At 32.1% G+C, this 13,039-nt stretch overlaps 1 long non-coding RNA gene across 1 annotated transcript; it reads left to right on the top strand.

The window, feature by feature from the left end:
* Window positions 1-4,363: 4,363 nt before the first annotated feature.
* On the top strand, window positions 4,364-7,673 carry LOC131154322 (uncharacterized). The gene is made up of 2 exons (XR_009136420.1): window positions 4,364-5,440; window positions 7,390-7,673. It is a non-coding gene; the product is annotated as an uncharacterized LOC131154322 (long non-coding RNA).
* Window positions 7,674-13,039: the final 5,366 nt, after the last annotated feature.

Genomic DNA, 13,039 nt, shown 5'->3' with positions numbered 1-13,039 from the left:
AAACTATAATAGAAAATTAACCAAGCATGCACAATAAAGCAGTAAAGGAGAAGACACCCAGAAATGTTATTGAGGTTTGGCCAAATTGCCTATGTCCTCACCTTAGCTAACAAGCACAAGGATTACCACTATAGGCTCACTTAACGGGTGGAGCGGCACCTAAACAATCAGGTCAATTAGCACAGGGCTGACCTCGACCTTTACAACCAGGTCAATTAACACAGGGCTGATCTCAACCTACACAATCCTTCCGAGTTGGATTACCGCCCTCTCAAGCCACGCTTAGAAATACAATAGTAATTTCACAATCAAATGGTACAGTGATTATGCTTTCATGAAAAGCAAATATGTGCCCAATATGCACAGTATAATCAATTCACACCAAACATGTAGGAACTGTAAGCTCAGTGGTGTATGTATGCAATCTACACTCAATATAATGATTTTATCTAATCAAGCACAAGAGTGTTCAAGCAAGCTAATCTTTGAAAGCAAAGTATATGAAATCTCAATATCAGCTTAGTGTTTCAAATATGCTAGCAATATTTATTCAAACGAACTCAAAAATATTTTCTCAAAATGTATTTAGCGCAAGAGTTGTTTGAAATCTAACTTTGTAAAATATTGTCAATACACAAAGAAAATAAAGCTTTAAGGAATCTTGCAATGACAATGCTAAGATCCTCAAGCTAATGAGTTTTTCCCAGCACAAGATTTATTAAGTAAAATCTGTGGGATAACTCTTTGCTTAACTCCCCAAAATCAATATCAAATAAACAACCAAGCAAATGGGAGTATAAGCAAACTATAATAATCAATAACACAATATAACACTCTCACAAGGATATGAGGTATCAAGGGAATGAAGGTTTGAGAGTATATGGAGTGGAATAGGCAAAAATAGGATTTTGAAATTGAGAGAATTTTTCACTAATTGTATTGCTAATCTTATGCTAATTATTCCAAATGAGATGGTATATATAGACTTCCCCCAAAATATGACCGTTAAGGACACAAATGGAATAATTATAAAAGTTTTAATATTATTTAAATAAATTAACCTCATTTAAAAATATTAACTGCAATAAAAAATAAGGGGCAACCCGAGAGCACCAGTCAACCGAGATGAGTTTGGTTGACCAAAGTGCTTGATGTTCGGTCGATCGGGCATTAAATGACCTGTGAGTTCGGTCGACCAGACTTGTAAGTCCGAAAGTGATTTTCCTTTTTGCGAGGTTCGGTCAACCGAGAAGATTTTGAACTGACTCGGTCGGTCGACCAGACTGTTGGGTTCCTGCACATAGGAACTCGATCTACCAAGGCGTTGCAATGTAATATGGGCACGGTCAACCAGGTGGTCAATAGAGTTGACTCCTAGGGAGTTCGGTCAACTGAGGTCAAATGAATTGTAAGAGTTTAGTCGATCGGGCATTTTTGTACAGGTAAGTTCGGTCGACCGAGTGTGCACATTTTGTGCATTTTGGTCCTATTTCAAGCATTCAATCACCCTAATCAAATGATATATCATATGTATGCATGAATGAGTATCTTAGGGTCATTTCTAGGTCTTCTTTAGGACACCAAAAAAATCCGGTGTCGATTTCCCTAAGGTCCAACTATGGTATTGATGTGTAGGGACCTAGAGTCATTTTATGGTCTTTGAGCTTTGTAATTCTACATGCATGATATGCACCAATTATTAGACCATTTCTACCTAAATATTACAGATCCAAAATGATAAATACAAATTACAACATATAATAGTCTTTAGGGTCTTTGTCTTCTTCAAGTCCATGTGCGTGCACCATAAAATACATCTAATTAGTCCTACACACAAACTCATTTACCATTAAATATCAGAATATTTGTCATAATAAAAAACGGGATATGACCAATAAGGTCAACACTTGTTGATTGGATTGACATATTCAAAAGCTTAATTGAGTTCTAATTTTGAATATCATAGCTGAAAGGAATTTTTTCCAAAGTTGTCATTGTTCATAGCTAGGAAAATATATTGATTCTAAAACTTGGATATGTGTGGAAGTATAGGATTCAAATACTGAAGTACTGAAACTGAGTTTAATAAATCATCCTATTGAAACAAAATTACAAGGACACTTAAGAGATAATTTTTTGAAATTAATATTGTTTTTGATACATAAATCAAATCTGGAATTGTTATTTATTGAAGCACTAAAAGTTGTATAAGCAACATCATCTTTTTTTGGTTAATATAAATAAAGTGGTTGATAAGTATTAAGTTGTTGATTGGAGAGTGATTATAATCAACCTAAGTTGAAGAAGGGTTATACTTAGAAATTTTGCAAAAAAAAAAAAAATTCTAAAACCCAATTCACCATCCTCTTACTTCTCAATTCTCTAACTAATGATTCTCCTACTTATTGAAGATTTGCTTTCAGAAGGGATTATTATTTCTAAACTTCTTCTTCTTTGGATATGCTAGCCCTTTTGGGTGCATCCTCAGATATCTGCTCAGCTATAATTAATCTATTATTCACTTATCTTACTAAGTCTGGCAATAGGGACCTCAATCGTCCATCTGTTCTAAGAGTAGCCCAAAATTGTGGCTAACTTAACAACCTAGGATTCACCACTTTTGGTTGTAAGCCTCTAACTAAACATAAACTAGTCGTTGCGTAAATCTGCTAACTCCCTTTTTAGTGTTGGCCAAATCCAGCTTTGATAAAGTGATCGAAGCACTCAAAGATCTTTGATGGATAAGCTAGTCAAAGATCAGATCCAGCTAGTCAAAGAAATGTAAAGTGTTGCTTGTTGTATAAGTAAAGTATTACTTTTACTTTTGTATCAGAGATGAGTCAGCAAGAAATATGTTGTCCTCAATCCAATTTGCTTGAGGCATACACCATTGAGTTTTTTCCCTCTTTTATTTTTTATAAAAAAATATTAAATAACGATTCAGTGAGAATTTTTTTTCCCACTTTGATGCATTCCAAAATTCGGTGGATGATCTAACGAGTTTTTAAGGAAAACTCGTTGGACCATTCAGCCATTGATTGACACGTGACAGCCAAATATCAGACTCAATCAATGAGAGAGAGAGAGAGAGAGAGAGAGAGAGTTATTTGTAATTAATTACCTACATGCAAGAAAAGTTGAGAAAAAAAATCACCATCACCCCATCTCGAGTCTATATACTGACTCCCAAGATTTTTTTCCCTTTTACTTTTCTTTTCTCAGCAAGCATTGGAATTCAAAGAAGTTGACAAGTCATTATCTAATTTAGTTTATTTTAAATCATGCAGTCCTACTTTGTGTTTTTCTTTTATTATAATTATAATTATAATTTTTGAGAAAATTACAAAATAACTACAAAACATATAAACGTCACATAAAATTAAAAAAAAAAAATTTATGCAAACATAAGGTGAAAAGTTTCTTAAAAAAAGTTTCTCAATTAAAGAGAACAAAATATTATAATGAAGAAGTTATTCGATGATAGATACACGAATCTTGATAAAGGGGGTGAAAGGAGAGCATTATTTTTTGTGCGAATGATATGACGCAATTTGATATGATGATATTTTCTTTTATGGGCTACAATTTTTTTTTTATGAGTAAGTTTTGTAGTTATTTTGTAATTTCCATAGGTTGAGGATATGACTCGTCAGCACCTTTTTTGAATGCCAATGCTGGCTAAAAAAAAATTTAAGCTTTTAGATTAGTATATATTATTAAAAAATAGATGCAAGGCACCCATGAGAGAGTGAAATAAGCCTGTTTGGGATGGAGTGGTAGGTGATTTAACTTTGTTTTCTAACTTTTCAGCAAATAATTAATTACAAATAACTCTTTCTCTTTGTTCAGCTCTCTCCCTTTGGATAGTCTAGCCAGTTTTCCTTATAAACTTGTTAGATTATCCAATAAGTTTTGAAAAGACTTGCTAGTCCATCTCACAAGTTTTGATAAAGAAAAAAATTTTCATATGGGGCGATTTATTTTTATTTTTAAGAAACTGAAATTAAATTTTCGACGCATTACATTACATCACCAATATTACCGTTCTAATATTAATGGTTTAAATTATTATTTTTAAGAGAATAAAAAATTACTAAATTTCATTTAATTTTTTTAAAAAATAGTAGATCACTTATTTTGTATAATTATACTTATATATATATATATATGGGTAAAAGACGTTGGCCTTTCAAAATGAGAAAAATATAATAATTTTTCATGAAATTTCAAATATTTTAGAAACTTCATCTAAAATTTGTTTAAAAATATAAGTATTTCTTTATATTTTATTTAAAAAAATAAATACTTTTTAAAAAATGTGTATCCTTTCAAAAAATATCAAGAAAGATCTATCATATTTTGAAAGCTCCAAGAGATCTACTACATTTTAAAAATAGGAGAGGTGTCTTTCATCCTAAATATTAGTTTAAATAATAATTTTAATAGAACCCAATTTCTTATTTGAGTCAACAAAAAAAAAATCTCATAAATCAGGGGCCATACAAAATTCCAAACTGTGTCGACAATTAAACGAAAATAGAAAATTTTAATGCTGAGATCTTACATGGATTGTAGATCTTAATTAGAACTTCTCCATTTATAATATGCCATCAATAAAAATCTCCTGCTGCATCTTCATAATATCCGAAATCAAGGAAGTCAAAAAAGATAAGATTGAATATTGTAGACGTAGAGAAGAGTTAATCATGAATGGGATTGGGGTAGGATAAGAGTACTGAATAGGAAAAGGAGGGGAAGGGAAGCAGCAGCTGGAAATCATCGGCATGGGGGGTCTTGGGAAGAACCTCCTTCAATCCCAATCTCTCTCTCTCTCTCTCTCTCTCTCTCTCTCTCTCTCTCTCTCTCTCTCTCTCTATAGTGTTTCTTCTCCAAGCACCCCATGCCCAAAATTTCCAGTAACTCTCTCTTTCCCTCTTACTCCTTTCGTCTTTCTCTCTCTAAAGCATTCTCAGACATCTGCATGATGAGGAGGAGGCGGATAAGGGTGGGATGAGAGGAGGCAGGGAAAGGGAGGAACCAAAGGAAATCATTGGAATGGGTGGCCTTGGTAAGTAAATCTGTATGATGAATTTTCACTTACCATAACACCCATCTCCAATAGCTTCCTAAAGCTCTATCTCCCTTTCCCCCCACTCTTCAGTGTCTCCCTAACGCTTCTTGTTTGTGTGAAGGGATGGATGCGGCAGCCCACTACTTTATAATGGGGAGAGAACAACAGTACAGTACAGTACAGTACAGTATAGCTCTTCTTCTTGGTTTTCTTTCTTAATGCTTTGAACAGAGACCTTAACCTTCGAATGAGTTAATCATGACATACAAGGAAATTACGATTCAAGCCCTCCCCGAAGGACACGTCTCTGGGAAACCGCGTGGGCGTGGGGGTCGCTCAGTTCTCAAGGCCTCAAAGCCGCGTTGGGAGGTGAGGCTCATGCCTTTCTGTCAGAAAAGTAATTAATAATAATACTTAAATGAGGTCTTCAGGTTTTTAGAATTAGAATATTTGTTTACTATTATAGGCTTGTTCATTGATAGGATGAACTTTCTTCTATAATTAGTTTTATAAGATATGAATTCTATTCTTACAAGAATTTTAAACTAATTGCTTTTACTATTTTAGTTCTTAGTAGGATTATAATTATTTTTTTTATTCGATTTTATCCAAAATTGAACACTGAACTGAAATATATGGATTCTTATAATTAAAAACCATTAACAAACAGTGAACCGACTATTCAATTTATAAAAAAAAAAAATTTTCTCAATCTTTAATCGAATTGAACGTTATCCCTCTACACTCTATTGATTACAAACACTGTTACACAAATATATGATTGCAAATTTAAAATTTTCAAATGCAGAGACCTTAATAAGGAATGACTAATAAACTAAATTTACTATTTACTTCATGTGAGAAAATATAATCTGGTATTTTATATGCCTAAGATGGGCAGTATCTTACAGTTTTTAATGAATAAAGGCAATATGTACATTTTGTAGGAGGAGAGTCTGTCCAGTTTATAAAAGCTAACTATTTCTCTCTTCTTCTTTTTTTCCAGATTTCCATTTTGATATTTAAAATTAAAAAAAAAAAGAGTCAAGAACGTGAAGATATATTTATTTTATTCAAAATTAAATTTATTAGGAAATTAGTAGTTGAAAGATTTATTAATATATATATAAATTTTAGTTAAATATTATATTGTAGGGTAGTATTAATATTTTGGTTTTTCAGTTTGATTTTGGATTGGAAATCGAAACCAAAAGCGAAAATCAAAAGACCAAATCGGAAGTTATTTCGATCCAATTTTGGGTTGGTTTTTAATTTTTTGATAAATTTTGTACGCCCCTAATTTTTAGATAATAATGTATCTATAGTAATGTAATCACACTTTATTATTATATGAAAAATAATAAATCATTAATAAAAAAAAATTAAATTAGTTTAAATATTAATTATTTTTAATTAGTTTAAACAGAAACCTTAAAATCTGAAGAGTTCACTATGACATATAAGGAAATTACGATTAAAGCCCTCCCCAATGGACACGTCCCTTGGAAACTGCGTGAGGGTGGGGGTCGCTCAGTTCTCAAGGCCTCAAAGCCGCGTTGGGAGGTGTGTCAGAAAAGTAACAAAATAATAATAATAATAATAATAATAATAATATTTTCTTCCTAGAAATGATAGAATTCTCATGATCTCACTATTTTAGTTCTTAGTTCTAAGACAATAATGTCTGTATAATCACACTTTATTGTTATATTTAAAATAATAAATAATTAATAAAAATAAAAAAGATTTGAATTAGTTTAAATATTAATTATTTTTAATTTGAAAAATGTACGTATAATGTTAGTTAACCATATAAATTATTATTAAAATGGATATTAAAAGTATAAATATTTATGTAAATTAACATTTTAGCTTATATTTGTAATTTATTAATAAAAATAATATTATTATTGTCTTATAGAAATTTAATATAATAGTTAGTATCCAGACGCTATATCTATATTACCTTCAACTAGTTCAGTTAACAATTATTGTGTTATTACATTTATAATTGCTAAAAATTGTAAGATAAATATTGAATTAAATGTATATTTTTAGTAAGCTTTTGGTTGAAAAATATAATTGCTTTTTATATCTTAGTTACACTTAGATTATCTTCTTAAAATACTTGTCAAGATTTTCATATTAAATCAAATATTAATATGAAAGAGAAGCCTCTCGCAACTTCTTTTATTTTTATTTTATTTTATTTTATTTTTTAGGAAATAGCACCAACTATAAAAGTGAGATTTTGTGCTATTTTTGGAACTTTGTTGTGGAATCGCATAATTGATTTTATGATTTTCATCTTGCAATAGGAATTGCAAATCACAAATGCTATAATTGGCGAAGAATCAAAACTCTATCAGTTAAGAACTGCAGAATACAGGATAGCTAAGTGGCTAAGGGATTTATTCGTGGTGTTTGCAAATCATCGAGAAGTGAATGAACAAGAGGCTTGCATTGAAAGAGAGAAAAATCCTAAACTCGTCTGCCCCATAAGTTCTTATGGATGTGTTATTTATACCTATATTATGGTAATGTTCAATGTCATTATTTTTGTCTATACTTTTGTAAAATCGGTACATGCATTTTTGGTTCATAACATGCACAATGATCTTCCTAGCAAATCTTGCTATGAAATTCAGTCCAAGCTTGAACACCTTCTCGACTAGTTGATTCTCCACACTTAGGTCTATGTAACTAGATATTATATAATTATCTATATATTCAACAAATTCAATATTCCTATACATGTTATAAAGTTTTGTGTCTCATTTTTTCAAACTGAGTGTGGTTAGTCTTGACACGTCCGTCACATTGACCTAGACATGCTGGAGCTAATGGTGCCTAAAAACTCCTCCCCGATTGAAAATTATGCGCTTAAAGGCAAACTTAATAAACTTAGTTTACTTTAAGCACTCAAGTATCCAATTCGGGCATACGGGGTCCAAACTGACTGGGTTAGTCCCAACACATCCATTACATTGATCTGGACGTGCGAGCGCTAATGGTGCCCAAAATCTTCTCTCTGAGAGCTTTTTCCCCACTTAAAAGTAAAGTTAAAATATGAAACATAGTAATCTTAGTTCATTTTAGGCACTCAGGTGTCAAATTCGGGCATACGAAATCAAAACCAAGGGGGATCAGTCCCAACATGTCCATCACATTGATATGGACGTGTCGGAGTTGACTGTGCCCAAAAACTCCTCCCTGGAAGCTTTTTCCCTGCTTAGAAGTAAAATTAGAATATAAACAAATTTAGTATACTTAGTATAGTTAAAGCACCCAGGTGTCCAAATCACGCATACGAGGTCCAAACCGAGTGTAGTTAGTCCTGACACGTCTGTCACATTGACTTGGACATGTCGAATCCGATGAAACCCAAAAACTCCTCTTTGATTGAAAATTTTATGCTCAGAGGAAAACTTAATAAACTTAGTTCATTTTAAGCGCCCAAGTATCCAATTCTGGTATACAAGGTCCAAACTGACTGGGGTCAGTCCTAACACGACTGTCACATTGATCTGGACGTTTTAGAACTTACAGTGCTAAAAAAATCCTCCCTAGGAGCTTTTTACTCACTTAGAAGTAAAGTTAGAATATGAAACATAGTAATCTTAGTTCATTTTAAGCACTCAGGTGTCCAATTCGGGCATACGAGATCCAAACAAAGCGAGAGCAATCCCCCTACACTCTATTGATTACAAACACTGTTACACAAATATATGATTGCAAATTTAAAATTTTCAAATGCAGAGACTTGATAAGGAATGACTAATAAACTAAATTTACTATTTACCTGGTGTAAGAAAATAAAATCTGGTATTTTATATGCCCAAGATGGGCAGTATCTTACAGTTTTTAATAAACGAAGGCAATTAAAATTTTGTAAGGGAGGAGAGCCTGTCGCTAACTATTTCTTTTTTTTTTTTTTTCCAGATTTCCATTTTGATATTTAAAATTAAAAAAAAAAAAAAGAGTCAAGAATGTGAAGATATATTTATTTTATTCAAAATTGAGTTTATTGGAACATTATTAGTTGAAGGATTTATTATAATATATATATATATATATATATATGTATATTTTTATAAGATGTTTTGGTTTTTCGGTTTGATTTTGGGTTGGAAATTGAAACCAAAACCGAAAATCAAAAAACCAAATCAGAAGTTATTTCGGTCCAATTTTGGGTTGGTTTTTAATTTTTTGGTAAATTTTGTACACCCCTAATTCTTAGATAATTATGTCTCTATAATAATATAATCACACTTTATTATTATATGAAAAATAATAAACCATTAATAAAAAAATTAAATTAGTTTAAATATTAATTATTTTTAATTAGTTTAAACAGAAACCTTAAACTCCGAAGAGTCAACTATGACATATAAGGAAATTACGATTAAAGCCCTCCACAATGGACACGTCCCTTGGAAACTGCGTGAGGGTGGGGGTCGCTCAGTTCTCAAGGCCTCAAAGCCGCGTTGGGAGGTGTGTCAGAAAAATAACAAAATAATAATAATAATAATAATAATAATAATATTTTCTTCCTAGAAATGATAGAATTCTCATGATCTCACTATTTTAGTTCTTAGTTCTTAGACAATAATGTCTGTATAATAACACTTTATTGTTATATTTAAAATAATAAATAATTAATAAAAATAAAAAAGAATTGAACTAGTTTAAATATTAATTATTTTTAATTTGACGTGTAATGTTAGTTAACCATATAAATTATTATTAAAATGGATATTAAAAGTATAAATATATATGTTAATTAACATTTTAGTTTATATTTGTAATTTATTAATAGAAATAATATTATTATTGTCTTATAGAAATTTAATATAATAGTTAATATCCAGACACTATATCTATATTACCTTCAACTAGTTCAGTTAACAATTATTTAGTGTTATTACATTTATAGTTGTTAAAAATTGTAAGATAAATATTGAATTAAATGTGTATTTTTAGTAAGCTTTTGGTTGAAAAATATAATTGCTTTTTATATCTTAGTTACAGTTGGATTATCTTCTTAAAATACTTGTTCGGATTCTCATATTAAATCAAATATTAATATGAAAGAGAAGTCCCTGGCAACTTCTTTTATTTTTATTTTTATTATTTTTTAAGGAAATATTATCAACTATAAAAGTGAGATTCTGTGCTACTTTTGGACCTTTGTTGTGGAATTGAATAATTGATTTTATGATTCTCATCTTGCAGTAAGAATTACAAAGCACAAATGCTATAATTAGCAAAAAATCAAAGCTCTATTAGTTAGGAACTACAAAATACAGGATAGTTAAGTGGCTATGAGATTTACTAGTGGTGTTTGCAAATCATCGAGAAGCGAATGAACAAGAGGTTTGCATTGAAAGAGAGAAAAATCCTAGACCCGTCTGCCCCATAAGTTATTGTGGATGTGTTATCTATACCTATATTATGGTAATGTTCAATGTCATTATTTTTGTCTATACTTTTGTAAAATTGGTACATGCATTTTTGGTTCATAACATGCTCAATGATCTTCCTAGCAAATCTTGTTATACGCTTAGAGGCAAATTTAGTAAACTTAGTTCATTTTAAGCACTCAAGTGTCCAATTCGGGCATTCGAGGTCCAAACTGACTAGATTAGTCCCGACACATCCATTACATTGACCTGGATGTGCAAGCGCTAATGGTGCCCAAAAACTTCTCTCTGAGAGTTTTTTCCCCACTTAAAAGTAAAGTTAGAATATGAAACATAGTAACCTTAGTTCATTTTAAGCACTCAGGTGTCCAATTTGGACATACGAAATCAAAACCAAAAGGGATCAGTTCCAACATGTCCATTACATTGATATGAACGTGCCGGAGTTGACAATGCCCAAAAACTCCTCCCTGGGAGCTTTTTCCTCGCTTAGAAGTAAAATTAGAATACAAACAAACTTAGTAAATTTAGTATAGTTAAAGCACTCAGGTGTCCAAGTCACGCATATGAGGTCCAAACCGAGTGTAGCTAGTCCCGACACGTCTGTCACATTGACTTGGACGTGTCGAATCTGATGGAGCCCAAAAACTCCTCTCCGAATGAAAATTTTACGCTTAGAGGAAAATTTAGTAAAATTAGTTCATTTTAAGCACCTAAGTGTCCAATTCTAGCATACGAGGTCCAAACTGACCGGGGTCAGTCTTGACACGTCCGTCACATTGATATGGACGTGCCAGAGCTTACAGTGCTCAAAAAATCCTCCCTAGGAGCTTTTTACTCACTTAGAAGTAAAGTTAGAATATGAAACATAGTAATCTTAGTTCATTTTAAGCACTCAAGTGTCCAATTCGGGCATACGAGATCCAAACAAAGCGAGATCAATCCCGACATGTCCGTCATATTGAGATGGAGGTGCCAATGTTGACGATACTAAAAAACTCCTCCTTGTGAGCTTTTTTCCCACTTAGAAGTAAAGTTAGAATATAAACAAACTTAGTATACTTAGTTTATTTTAAGCGCTCAAGTTTCCCTTTCAAGCATACAATATCTAAATTGAGTGTGGTCAGTCCCAACACGTCCATCACATTGACCTGGACATGCCAGATCTGATAGAGCTCAAGAACTTCTCCCCGATTGAAACTTATATGCTTAGAGAAAAACTTAGTAAACTTAATTCATTTTAAGCACCCAAGATTCCAATTCAGGCATACAAAGTCCAAACTGACTGGGGTCAATCCCGACACATCTGCCACATTGAGCTGGACATGTTGGAGTTGACGGTGCCCAAAAACACCTCCTCGGGAGCTTTTTCCCCACTTAGAAGTAAAGTTTGAATATGAAACATAGTAACCTTAGTTCATTTTAAGCACTCAGGTGTCCAATTCGGGCATACGAGATCCAAACCAAGTGGGATTAGTCCTGACACGTCTATCACATTACGATGGACGTGCCGGAATTAACAGTGCCCAAAAACTCCTCCCCGGGACCTTTTTTCCCACTTAAAAGCAAAGTTAGAATACAAACAAACTTAGTATACTTAGTTCATTTTAAGCACTCAGGTGTCCATTTCAAGCATATGAGCTTCAAACCGAGTGTGGTCAGTCCTAATAGGCCCGTCACATTGACCTAGACGTGCTAGATCTAACGGAGCCCAAAAACTCCTCCTCGGTCAAAAATTATATGCTTAAAGGTAAACTTAGTAAACTTAGTTCATTTTAAGCACTCAAGTGTCCAATTCAGGCATATAAGGTCCAAACTTCCTGGGGTCAGTCTCGACACGTCGGCCACATTGAGCTGGACGTGTCAGAACTGACGATGCCCAAAAACTCCTCCCCGGGAGTTTTTCCCCACTTAGAAGTAAAGTTAGAATACAAACAAACTTAGTAAACTTAGTTCATTTTAAACACTTAGCTTACAATTTAGGCATATGAGATCCGAATCAAATCAGGTGAATTCTGACTGATCAAACTTAGTTACAAGTGTATCCTTTTTTTATACTATGTCCGAATTTCTGATCATTTTACTATCAAATCATTTTTAATTATAGTATATGCGTATATGTTCAAACATTGTAATATACTAGCTAAATTCTTGTATAATTATTATTTTGTAGGGTTTGTAGCTGTTAGAACACTAAGATGATGCCACACACCATAGTAGAGTCAGATGCACGTGTAGCTTTTGACTTTTCCTATATTTCTTTTTATATGAACAAAATTAATTTGTATATTTTAATTTGAATTTGTATTTGGATGTATTTGAATTTTGAAAAATTTATATTTTAAATTTTAATAATTTATGAATGTTTTAGTAATTCAGCTTTAATTTTATGTATGTTAAAATGTGATTACAGGTTCTTAAAAGAATTTTCAAAAAGAAAAGTATTAGTGACGGTTTGAATAACCATCACCAATAATAGCTGGGCACAGTATTAGTGACGGTTTCTAAACCGTCACTAAAGGCTAAAATCGTCACTATAGAATCA

The sequence above is a fragment of the Malania oleifera genome, chromosome 4 (assembly GCF_029873635.1).
Source record: "Malania oleifera isolate guangnan ecotype guangnan chromosome 4, ASM2987363v1, whole genome shotgun sequence".
NCBI lineage: Eukaryota > Viridiplantae > Streptophyta > Magnoliopsida > Santalales > Ximeniaceae > Malania > Malania oleifera.
This window is presented reverse-complemented; position numbering and strand designations above follow the sequence as displayed.